The sequence below is a fragment of the Cyprinus carpio genome, chromosome A4, assembly GCF_018340385.1.
Source record: "Cyprinus carpio isolate SPL01 chromosome A4, ASM1834038v1, whole genome shotgun sequence".
NCBI classification, from domain to species: Eukaryota; Metazoa; Chordata; class Actinopteri; order Cypriniformes; family Cyprinidae; genus Cyprinus; species Cyprinus carpio.
The window spans coordinates 21,559,717-21,570,829 of NC_056575.1; positions in this window are offsets into that span (position 1 = coordinate 21,559,717).

Below are 11,113 nucleotides of genomic sequence, written 5' to 3' on the forward strand. Positions count from 1 at the left end.
TATTTCATGCGATCTGGTTTCTTTGAAGGTTCACTCGTCGGGTTCCTACTGTTAAATGGAGTCTATCAAGCTTTTGTGGGAGTTAAGGCAGAGAATAGTTCTGTTTACGGTTCCAATATTTATGCTTATGTGTTTTTACGCTTTCTTCATAAAACTTAATTACTTTATTTGATCATCTTACTAACCTTGGCATTTCATTACAATGCCCAGTCATTTAGATTCTGTGGCTCTCACCTCATCTTTACACCGCTCACTCTTTTGGACTGGCGCTATTATGAACGCAGGTCCTCTATCAAGCTGATGTATACATGGTCCTATTCCATTTGAGTTCTAGTTAAGATTCGGCTCAATTCTCAGCAGGCATCTTTAAAGTCCACATGAACCGGAAAAGTTGCTGCCGACGTTATTTCAGTGTAGTGACGTGTTTCCATCTTAAACAGAATATTGAATAGAAGTCATGGTTTTGTTTGTGTGTCCCTGGTCTCTGTCTCTCACTCATAGCAAACTAACGGCTGGAGGGGTGTGTTTAAGGATATTCTGCCCAAGCCGTATGTCATCAGAAAACGAATGCATTCCAGAGCGGAAGTAAATGTTCAGATTTTGAGTTTAAAGTTACGAAGACAAACAATTTGATTAATTGTTTACATCAAGACTAGCAATGTGCGCTAGTAAAGTAAATTTTGATTTGATGCGGACTTTAAGCTATAATCAAGGCTTGTTTATTTTTTGCATCTCTGGTGTTGGTTCATTCTGTTTCCTCATACCTGTGACTTCGGTCTTACTTGGCTGTTGTGGCCTTCACATAACACAGACTGTTGTGGCACTTTGCATAACTCTGCTATGGTGGTCATCAGGTAAGTTTGTCCATTATACTGTTTATGAAATTCAGCCTATCGTGGCCTTCACATATCACAGCCTATCGGGGTCTTCCCTTAACATTGAGTATCTCTTCTTTTTATGGTCATGCTGATCTGGATCATTTTCTATTTGGGGGGAATCGGTTTCCTCTGTGGGTTCTGGCAGTAGATGGAGTTCTATCAAGCGTCCCCCTGTGTGCAGGAGTCTAGTCTAAAGAATGTTTATGTATCCGTGTGTATATGCTCTCAAGTCGCTGCTAGATCAATGATTCTACCTCTATCATTTAACCTAAACTAATGGCCTCTCTTACTCAATGCGGTGGTTTAGAATTCCCGTAAACCACAATAAAACCACTATTTAAAAGACAGTCTTCATCAGATTTCCTTCAAGATCAGACTCTAAAACTATTTCATGTAATACTCAAGGTACAGTATAATACTCTTAAACTACCGGTGGTGGTTACTTCTCACATGCTCCTCATGTCCAGTCTATCATGGTTTTCACATAAAACGGCCTATCGTGGTCCTCCTACACACGAGGCTTACACATCACATAGTTTATAGAAACCGTAAGCAGGCTATCAATGTGATTGCAGCCTGTCGGGCCTTCACTTTACATGGCCTAACGAGGCTTCACATTACTCACCCTATAGCGACCTTTGCTCAATTTGGCCTATTGTGACCTTCAGGTAAGTGACCGTTATTGTTTACGTAACTGTCTATTATTGTCCTTTCGCAAAATTGGCCTGTGATGGCTTTTCTCATTGCATGAACTACGCTGTCTTTGTGTTAAATGGCAGATAATGTGGCCTGTCATTAGATAGCTCCTACAGTCATTCGTTTGTAAATATGTATGCATTTTGGTAAAAAATGTAATGCTGTATGTTAAGGTACATTAAGCATCCTACTGGTGGTGGTGTCACACCTATTCATTACATCTACTCTTTTCACCGCCTCCCGCCTTCTGTCACGGCCTATACTCTCTACAGCCTCTTGTAGCCTTTCTCTCTGCGGCTGGTTCAGCTCAATTTAGTCACCTTTAGAATCTGCGGTCTGTAACCGCTTCTATACACCGGCCACTACTGCTGTTGAACTTGGAGTTCAAACATCAGCTATCAAGTTACTGGGAAGACGGTCATCCTCCGCATTCGAATCCTACATTAGACCTGAACCACAAACCATCTCAAGGAATATCAAGCTGTCCTCAAGGTAATCTGTAATCTGGTGGTGGTACAATACCTATTAATATTACTCCCAACAACCTCTATGGTTTACTGCGGCTTAACCTGGCCTTTCTTTCTGTGGCCTGTCTTTCGTGGCCTTCCCCTCTGTTACCCATCTCGTGGTGTTCCCACCGTGGTCTAATTACATGGCCTTCCTCTCTGTGTCTACTGAGGCATTTCATTCTACGGTCTCTTGGCTTTCTCACTATTGACTTATCATCTGGGATATCTCCATCTGTGGCCCAGCTACAGGCTTTTTCTCCGCGGCCATTGTGGCTTTTCTTTAAGGCCTATCGGGGCCGTTCCATCTTTTGTGGCCCGTGGGGGCCGTTCCCACTGTGAACTATCGGGGCCTTTCCATCTTCTGTGGCCCGCCGGGGCCTTTTCTCTGGCCTAACTCTCAGTATGGCCTGTCCAGCCTCTATCAATACCTGGTCTATAAATGGCCTCTATCTATCAACTTGGTCTGTCGTGGCCTCCATCACTGTCCGGCCTGTCGCGGCCCATCTCCTCTACTCTGTAATTAATACTTAAGCTATGATCTGATACATTCTTAAATGGTTTTTTATAATCACTTAATTATGACTAATTAAATCTTATCTTTTTTTTTTCTTTGTCCGTATGATCTAGGATCTTGTAAGAAGTACTTTGTCTGGTGGGTATTAATCTTCTTTCTTTTGGGGTATGCTCCGCCCTGCCTTCGTCTTCGGCAGGATTAGCTGAACTCTACAACGTCTGATTCAGGCTACAGATGGGGGCCTACGCCAAAATAAATTCTTTCTTGTATTGGTTTTGTAAATAAAATACTTTTGGGTTTTATCTTCACCTTCCGTGTCTTTCTGGTAGAAATATCACCTGTAGTCACTAATGGCAACAAACTCGGTTTAGTCTGTTTCAAAAGGCTAAAACTTTGTTGTTCAACGTTGTTTCAGAAATGCAAACAATTAAATATTGAAATTGAAACCTCATTGGGTTGATTTTATGTTGTTAAAGTTAACTTTATGAAAATAAATATGACTGTTTGTAAGGAAATTATTAAATGAGTTTGGGGGGGGGATTATTTTCCCATGGGTTTGAATCAGATTTGGTCAGATGGTCATTTTACACCCAGATGATGCATCTTACACTGACTCGACCCGGGTTACTTACCTCAAACCCCAGGCAAACTGAGCCATGGGAACATTTTTTTTTTTTATTATTATTAAATAAGAAGCCATATTTTTAGAACCCTTTGTTGTCATAGATACATTCTGATCATTTAAAATTTATAGGAATACTTTCATTAGGATAGGATAGAACTTTTATTGTACTTCTGCATCATTTTGTCTTATCCTTGAGAACCACATAAAAAATGGTTAATCTTGCCCCATCTCTCCTATAAGCATTAGACATTTTAATTTAATATTTTACAGCATTAATCTATTATATACTAATAAAACAAACTAATTTAGAAACATTTTTATTATTTTTAAACTATTTATAGGCCTACTGTTAAATATGGTTTTCATAAAATATGTGTTATAGATTACTGGTATCAAGACAAGTTGTTTATAATGTGGACTATACTTAATTACAAGAATTAAAGTCTGACAAAGTCAACGCTCCCAACTCTCCTGATGAACTTCTCTTCCGGAAAACTGTTTCTTCTCTTTTCTCACACGTTGTGAACGGTCTTGGGGTGTAATGTTGTTATGTCTTGGAGCTTTAATTGTGATAGTTCACACATTAATGATGTTGTCAAACCAAAACCGTAGGCTATTTTATTCTTTTATATCCATCCTGCAGTAGACACTACGGAAAAAGACGCTGATTTACCGTTATCAGTAATCAGCTGCTCGCGAGACTTGTAAGGACAACGACCGTTGGGGCGAAGGAAAGATCGCAAGTGCCGGCTATTAATCTTGTGCGAGTGAAAAACATTTTTTTGTACAAAGATATTTTATACATATACTTTTTAGAGGAAGTCTACATTACAAAAAATAAAATAATAATAATAATTATTAAAAAAAAAAACTCTTGCCAATACTGTAACACAGCACTTGCACAATACAGCAAACTGCAGCACAGGTCCTATACATGAAGGCTTTAATGGCAATGAAAAGAACCTATTTGCCGTTAAAGTTAAATTACTGAACCTAATCATAGGAGCTTTATTTAAAGAATGCTCATAAAAATAAAAAAAATAAATTTAATCAGACTGAAGTTTTTGGATCTGAAATCTTTACGTGCATTTTAGCATATCACTGTACTGCAGTTATATTTTATCTTGTACTTTCATTATCCCTGCAAATCTACAGTTGTACTTCACTGTACTGCAGTTCTTTTTTGTAAGGGTATTGTCCCAATAAGGTGGTGCATTAATTTAATAATTTGAATTAAAATTACAATTTACACTAAGTTAATATTGTATACGGTCTTACAATGTACTACAATACTGAGATGCAGATAATTACCACTATTTGCAATTAGTAAAATGTTAGCATAAGTGTAAAATAGAATCTATAGCTATTTGCACTGTGTAAATATCATATCACTAAAAAATGCTGCTATTTTACACTTAGTACAAAATAGATGCTGCCATAAAATAAAGATTTAAGATTAAGATTTGAGGGGTTTTCAGTAGCACTTCAACAATGAAACATCACGTCACGTTACAGCAGCAGAAAACACAACAAGCTCTGAACAGATTCATGCTTTTCTCCTGCTGCTGAAGTCAAATGTTCACACAAAAGTGTGAGTGAGCACAGATACTGACGATGCTCATGAGGATCACTCTTCAGATGTTCTTCACTGCAGTCAGTAAAGAATCACTTTATGGATTCAGAAGAAAAGGATCCTCCACAAACTGCTGCAGCTGCTGAGTCTGAAGCTACACATTCTCTTCAATCTCATTGTGTGTTAAGATTTGTTTTCACTGCATTGTAACCACAATATTATGTCATTTGTTCTCTTATGTTTCCATATGCAGGACTGAAGTCAGTTTCTCATTATGGAGAACAGAGAGAGCAGTGAGAGTGAGAGATCACCTGATCCCAGCTGTGTGTGTCTGAAGAGTGACAGATCAATGCCTCTTCCTCCTAAATTCAGTGGTGTTCCAGTGACCTCTGACCCCAGGTGAGATATAATCCAGTGACCTCTGACCCCAGGTGAGATATAATCCAGTGTAAAGGTCAATTCACGCTGCATTGATCAACACTGACCAGTGTGAAACAATCACCGGATCAGAGGACATCATTTCTCAGACGCTCCATGAGCCAACATACAGTGCTGCTTCAAACCATGTTCAATCAGAGAAAAACACACACTGAGTGACAGCAGCAGACGCAGACAGGGGTCCACACTGATCCACAAACCCAGAACAGAAGAGTCTGTTTCCACTGTTAGTGAACCACACACTGACTTACAATCACAGCTGCAGCTAACCATCATTTTACTTCAATTTATTTCTTTAATTCATCAGATGAAAGAAAATAGTTCATCTTAATGTAAAAAAAAAAAGAAATATTATTCCTTATCCTGCCCAATATGGAAACATATGGGTAGCAAAATTCATTTTGAAATGTAATATGCAAAATGACAATGTATTTCTGTATTTAAATTTACATTTTCCCATAAATATGTGCTACACTTAGTGCAAAATGAAAATTCAATTATATAATTTATATTTGCCATTTCCTACACTAGTTTTAATATGTAAATTAAAAAAACATATTTTAATGCTTTGTAAGTTGCTAAATTAAAAGGAAATTGTATTACCCAAATAAAACCCTAAATTGCATAAAGTTTATATCAGTATACAAATAGGCTAAGTAAACATGTATAATAGCTATATAACCAAATCAATAAGAAACGTAGAACGTTTTATTAGCAAAACGGGTAAGAAAGCTTGAAGGCATGCCATACACCTTGATGTCAAATAAAATAAATAAATTACACAAAGTTTAAATAAAGTAAAAATCAGAAAACAGTTTGGAACCAATAATGTTTAAAAAAAAAAAAAAAACCTTCCAAAATCACCTTAGATAAATGGCAAAAGTCAACAGGCTTTTCAAAATCCAAATATTGCCAAAAACAGGTGCTTTTGCATTTAGTTTCAAAAATAAATCATCTGCCATTGTCTTGTCTGTCTTGTCTGAAAATCAAGACTGACAAAACTGGCATCTCTATTGATTTAGATATTAATTTACACATCCTTTATTTTTTTATATATTTTTAATCTGTTCTTCTTGTGATATTTCAGCAGAGCAGATCGAGAGCAAAGCATGTCTCGAGAAGTCGCCTCTGTCTTCAACATTGCATTACATCCAGTGAATAAAACATGATGAACTACAGAGAGTCAAAGACCAGCTCAAAACCAGCATGAAGAACAAGTATGAGAGATTATTTGAGGGACTGAAACCCCAGGAGAATGAAAGCCTCCTGAACAGTGTCTACACACAGCTCTACATCATAGAGGGAGAGAGAGAAGGAGTGAATGAAGAACATGAGGTTTTACAGATGGAGAGAAAACAGCCAGAACACAACACTCACAAGACACTCCAACCTGCTGCAATGACATCTTTAAGCCTCACACTGGACCAGGATGTGAGGAGAAAAGACCAGATCAAGAAAGGGAGGGGGAAAAGGGAAAAATAAAAAGAGAAGCTGTCTTACTAAAGGCATCGCTGGAATCGGAAAAAAAAAAAAAAAAAAAAAAAAGAAAAAAAAAAACGTGTCTCGGCAGAAATTCATTCTGGACTGGGCCGAGGGAAAAGCCAATCAGATGTAGATTTCATGTTTGTGCTTCCATTTCGAGAGCTGAACTTGATCCGAGATCATCAGTACAGTCTTCACAGACTTCTGCTGGACTTTCATCCTGAACTTCAAGATCTGGACTCAGATTTATGAGGAGTGTAAAGTTGTGTTCATCTTTGATGGTCTGGATGAAAGTAGAAATCACACTGATGTTTTCCGACAGACGCTCAGAAGTTTCTGATGTGACTGAGACTTCATCGGTAGGTGTGTTGATGTCAAACCTGATGAAAGGAGAGCTGCTTCCCTCTGCTCTCATCTGGATCACCTCCAGACCAGCAGCAGCCAATCAGATCCCCTCCAAATACATCAACCGTCTGACAGAAATTACAGGGATTCAATGAGCATCAGAAGGAGGAATATTTCAGGAAGAGAATCACTGAGCCAGCATCAAGCCAGCAGAATCATCTCACACATCAGAAGAGCAAGAAGCCTCCACATCATGTGCCACATCCCCCTTGTCTTCTGCTGGATCTCATCCACTGTGCTTTCAGAAGCTCCTGGAAGAAGATCTGAGTGCAGAAAGAACAGAAATCCCTCAAACTCTGACTGAAAATGTACATCCACTTCCTGCTGATTAAGATCAACATGAGGAACCCAGAAGTATGAAGAGAGAAATCCAGGGAAACTCCTGCAGTCCAACAGAGAAGTGATTGTGAAACTTGCTGAAGTGGCTTTCAAACAGCTGATGAAGGGCAATGTGATGTTCTATGAGGAGGACCTGATTGAGAGCGGTTATGAGACGTCACCTGACGCCTCAGTGTATTCTGGGATTTGCACTGAGATCTTTAAGGAGGAATCTGTGATTCATCAGAGGAAAGTTTACAGCTTCATTCATCTGAGCGTTCAGGAGTTTCTCGCTGCTTTCTATTTGTTTTACCATTTATGTAATGAAAAATGTTGACACCCCCACAGTTTTTGGATGTTGTTCATAGTCTCCATAGAGAAGCAATAGATAAAGCCATTGAGAATGAGAATGGACGTCTGGATCTGTTCCTGCGATTCCTGCTGGGGCGTCTCGCTGGAGGTCTAATCAGAGACTCTTACAGGATCTACTGACCACACACAGAGAAGAGCTCAGAGAGCATTAGGAGAACCACACAGTACATTAAAGAGAAAGATCAAAGATGGACATGGGACTCTCCACTGAAGTATCCATCAATCTGTTCCTCTGTCTGCTGAAAGATCAGACTCTGGTCCAGAGAGGAGATTCAGGAGTTTGTGAAATCAGACAAACTCTCAGAGAAGAAACTCTCTCCTGCTCACACTGCTCAACAATCTCCCTACATGCTGCAGATGTCAGAAGAGCCACTGTGGATGAGCTGGACCTCAAGAAACTACAACACATCAGCTGAGGGGAGAAGAAGATTGCTGATACCAGCTGTGATCAAAATGCAAGAAAAGCTCTGTAAGTGTTTAATCATGAACTAAAGTATCATATTTAATCATAAATCTGAATGAGAGATTTTCTCCTAAATAACTCCTGAAACTCTGCAGTGTGTTTGTGGCTGCTGATCTTCTTAGCAGCATGAAACACAAAAGTTGTTTTCTTAATTTGCTTGGGGGTGGGGGTTTGTGTGTGTGTGTTTTCTACAGTTGCAGCATTTTAATACTTCTCCACCACACAACATTCATAAAAAAAAACCAATCATACAACAGACCACTTTTAATGCTCCGATGTAAAGTAAACCCCCCTTTTCTTTATTTTTTGCCAAGAATAAAGTGAAATATGGTATAAAATATGATTTAGTGCTGTATAGCATACAGTAAAACGTAAGCACATGCATACAGTCTTGAGATTTACTCTGCTGCTTGTTTGTTCTAGAAAACAAGACAAAATACTAAGAAAATACATCTAAACATTCCTGAATCAAGATAAATTTACTTGAGAAGCAAAATGATTTAAGATTTTAAATCTTGTTTTCTGAAAAAAATTATTAAAGGTTTGTTCGTTTTTGCTTAAAAAAAGAACAAAAAAAAACTGTTTTGATTGGCTGATGTCATTGTCATCTCTCTCCTTGTAACCTCATTGCTCACCACTGCTGTTCTGCTTTAGAAGTGATCAGGAGGAAGTAGAAAAGAGTCTTTTAGCAGCTTGATTCTGTTAGATCGAGACTCCAGATAATTAAGATCCAGCCCTGGACTCCAGATCCTCTCAGAAAATATCCGCTTTTTCTGGTAACAGAACTACTAGTTGGCAGTGCTGTTAATACCCAAAACCTGTTAACAGCAAGTCTTGTCTGGTACCTAAAAAATACCCCAAACGAGTGTTTAATAGTCTTCTATCAACCAAGAAGTTACCCGAGTACAACCAGAGAAGAGCAGAAGCGGGGAAGACGACGTGGATGATGGGTTTTAAAAAAGGAGCAGAGTTTATTGTACAGTCTTAGTTGCGTATGTCTCAATGCTCAGGCTTAGTCTGACAAAACACAAACTCAAACAAGTAATGTTATATTAACTCACAACAACACACTCTTGTTCATACAGACAAAACAGTTGTTTAAACTAGCAACCCTCCATACATGCTCTTTTTATTTTATTTCTTAAATTTTATTTAATGTCTTCTAGATTTTCTGGCTGTGATCTCTCAGATCAGCATTGTGAAATTGTGTCTTCAGCTCTACAATCCTCAAACTCTGTCCTGAGAGAGCTGGATCTGAATAACAATGACCTGCAGGACTCTGGTGTAAAGATTATCTCTGACGGACTGAAGAGGTAAAAACTGTCAGCTGGAGATTCTTAGGTATTAAGAACATATAAGACATTGTTTACAGTCAACTGCTCACATGTTGATGTGTGTCTGTAGATTATCTGATTCTGTGTGTGTGTGTATGTGTAGATGATTTGACTGTTAATATGTGTGTTCCTGTTTCTCTTACAGTCTTGCTGTCTGTAATCTCACTGACGCTCAGTGTTGTGAGAGTTTATCATCAGTTCTACAATCCTCAAACTGTGTCCTGAGAGAGCTGGATCTGAGTAAACAATGACCTGCAGGACTCTGTGTAAAGTTAATTTCTGAGGAATGAAGATGCCAAACGTCAGTGGAGCTAGGAGATACTGAGGTATTTAGAACATATAAGTTCATTTACCAGCCAATGCAGGGTCACAATGTTGATGTGTGTCTTTGTAGATGATCTGACTGTGTGTGTGTCTGTAGATGATACTTGACACTGTTTGTGTCTGTCAGGGGGCCATCCTTAGGGGGGTGCAAATGGTGTGGTGCGCACAAGGCCCCCACAGCGAATGAATCGAGGGGGGACCACCTCCCTACCTCGCATCGGGCCCCGACACAGCTAAAGACGGCCCTGGTCGTCTGTAGAGAGCCCCTCTGTGTGTGTCATGTAGAAGATCTGTGTGTGTAGATGATCTGTCTGTTTGTCCGTATATGATCTGACTGTGTAGATGATCTGACTGTCCTGTGTGTGTCTGTAGATTATTTGTCTGTCGTGTGTCTGTAGATAATATGACTGTTGTGGTCTGTAGATGAATCACTCTGACTGTGTGTGTCTGTAGATGATCTGTCTGTGTGTGTTTTGTAGATGATCTGTGTGTGTTGTAGGATGATCTGTCTGTTTGTTACGTAGATGATCTGTGTCGGTAGATTATTTTGTCTGTGTGTGTCTGTAGATACAATGACTGTTGTCTGTAGATGCTCAATCTGACTGCGTGGTTGGGTGTAGATGATCTGTCTGTGTGTCTGTAGATGATCTGTGTGTGTGGAGTCTCCACATTTATCTCTAGAGCATGATAGACTGTGTCTGTAGATGATCATCTGACTGTATGGTCTGTAGATGATGCCTGTCTGTGTGTGTCTGAAGATCATTGGAATGTGTGTGTCTGTAGATGATCTGTCTGTGTGTGTCTGTTGTTATGATTAAATGTGTCTGTAGATGATCTGTGTGTCTGTAGTATGATCTGTCTGTGTGTGGTCTGTTGATGATCTGTGTATGTAGAATGTTCTGTCTGTGTGTGGTCTGTTGATGATACTAAATGTGTCTGTAGATATCTATCTGTGTGTGTCTGTAGATTATACTGACTGTGTGTGTCTGTAGGTTGTCTGGCTGTATCGTCCAGAGTGAAGGCTGTGGTTATTTGTCTCAGCTCTGAGTGCAAACCCCTCACACCTGAGAGAGCTGGATCTGAGCTACAATCACCCAGGACAATCAGGAGTCCAGCTGATCAGGCACAAAACCTGGAGGATCCAAACTATAAACTGCAGGATACTAAAGTATGTCACAAAGT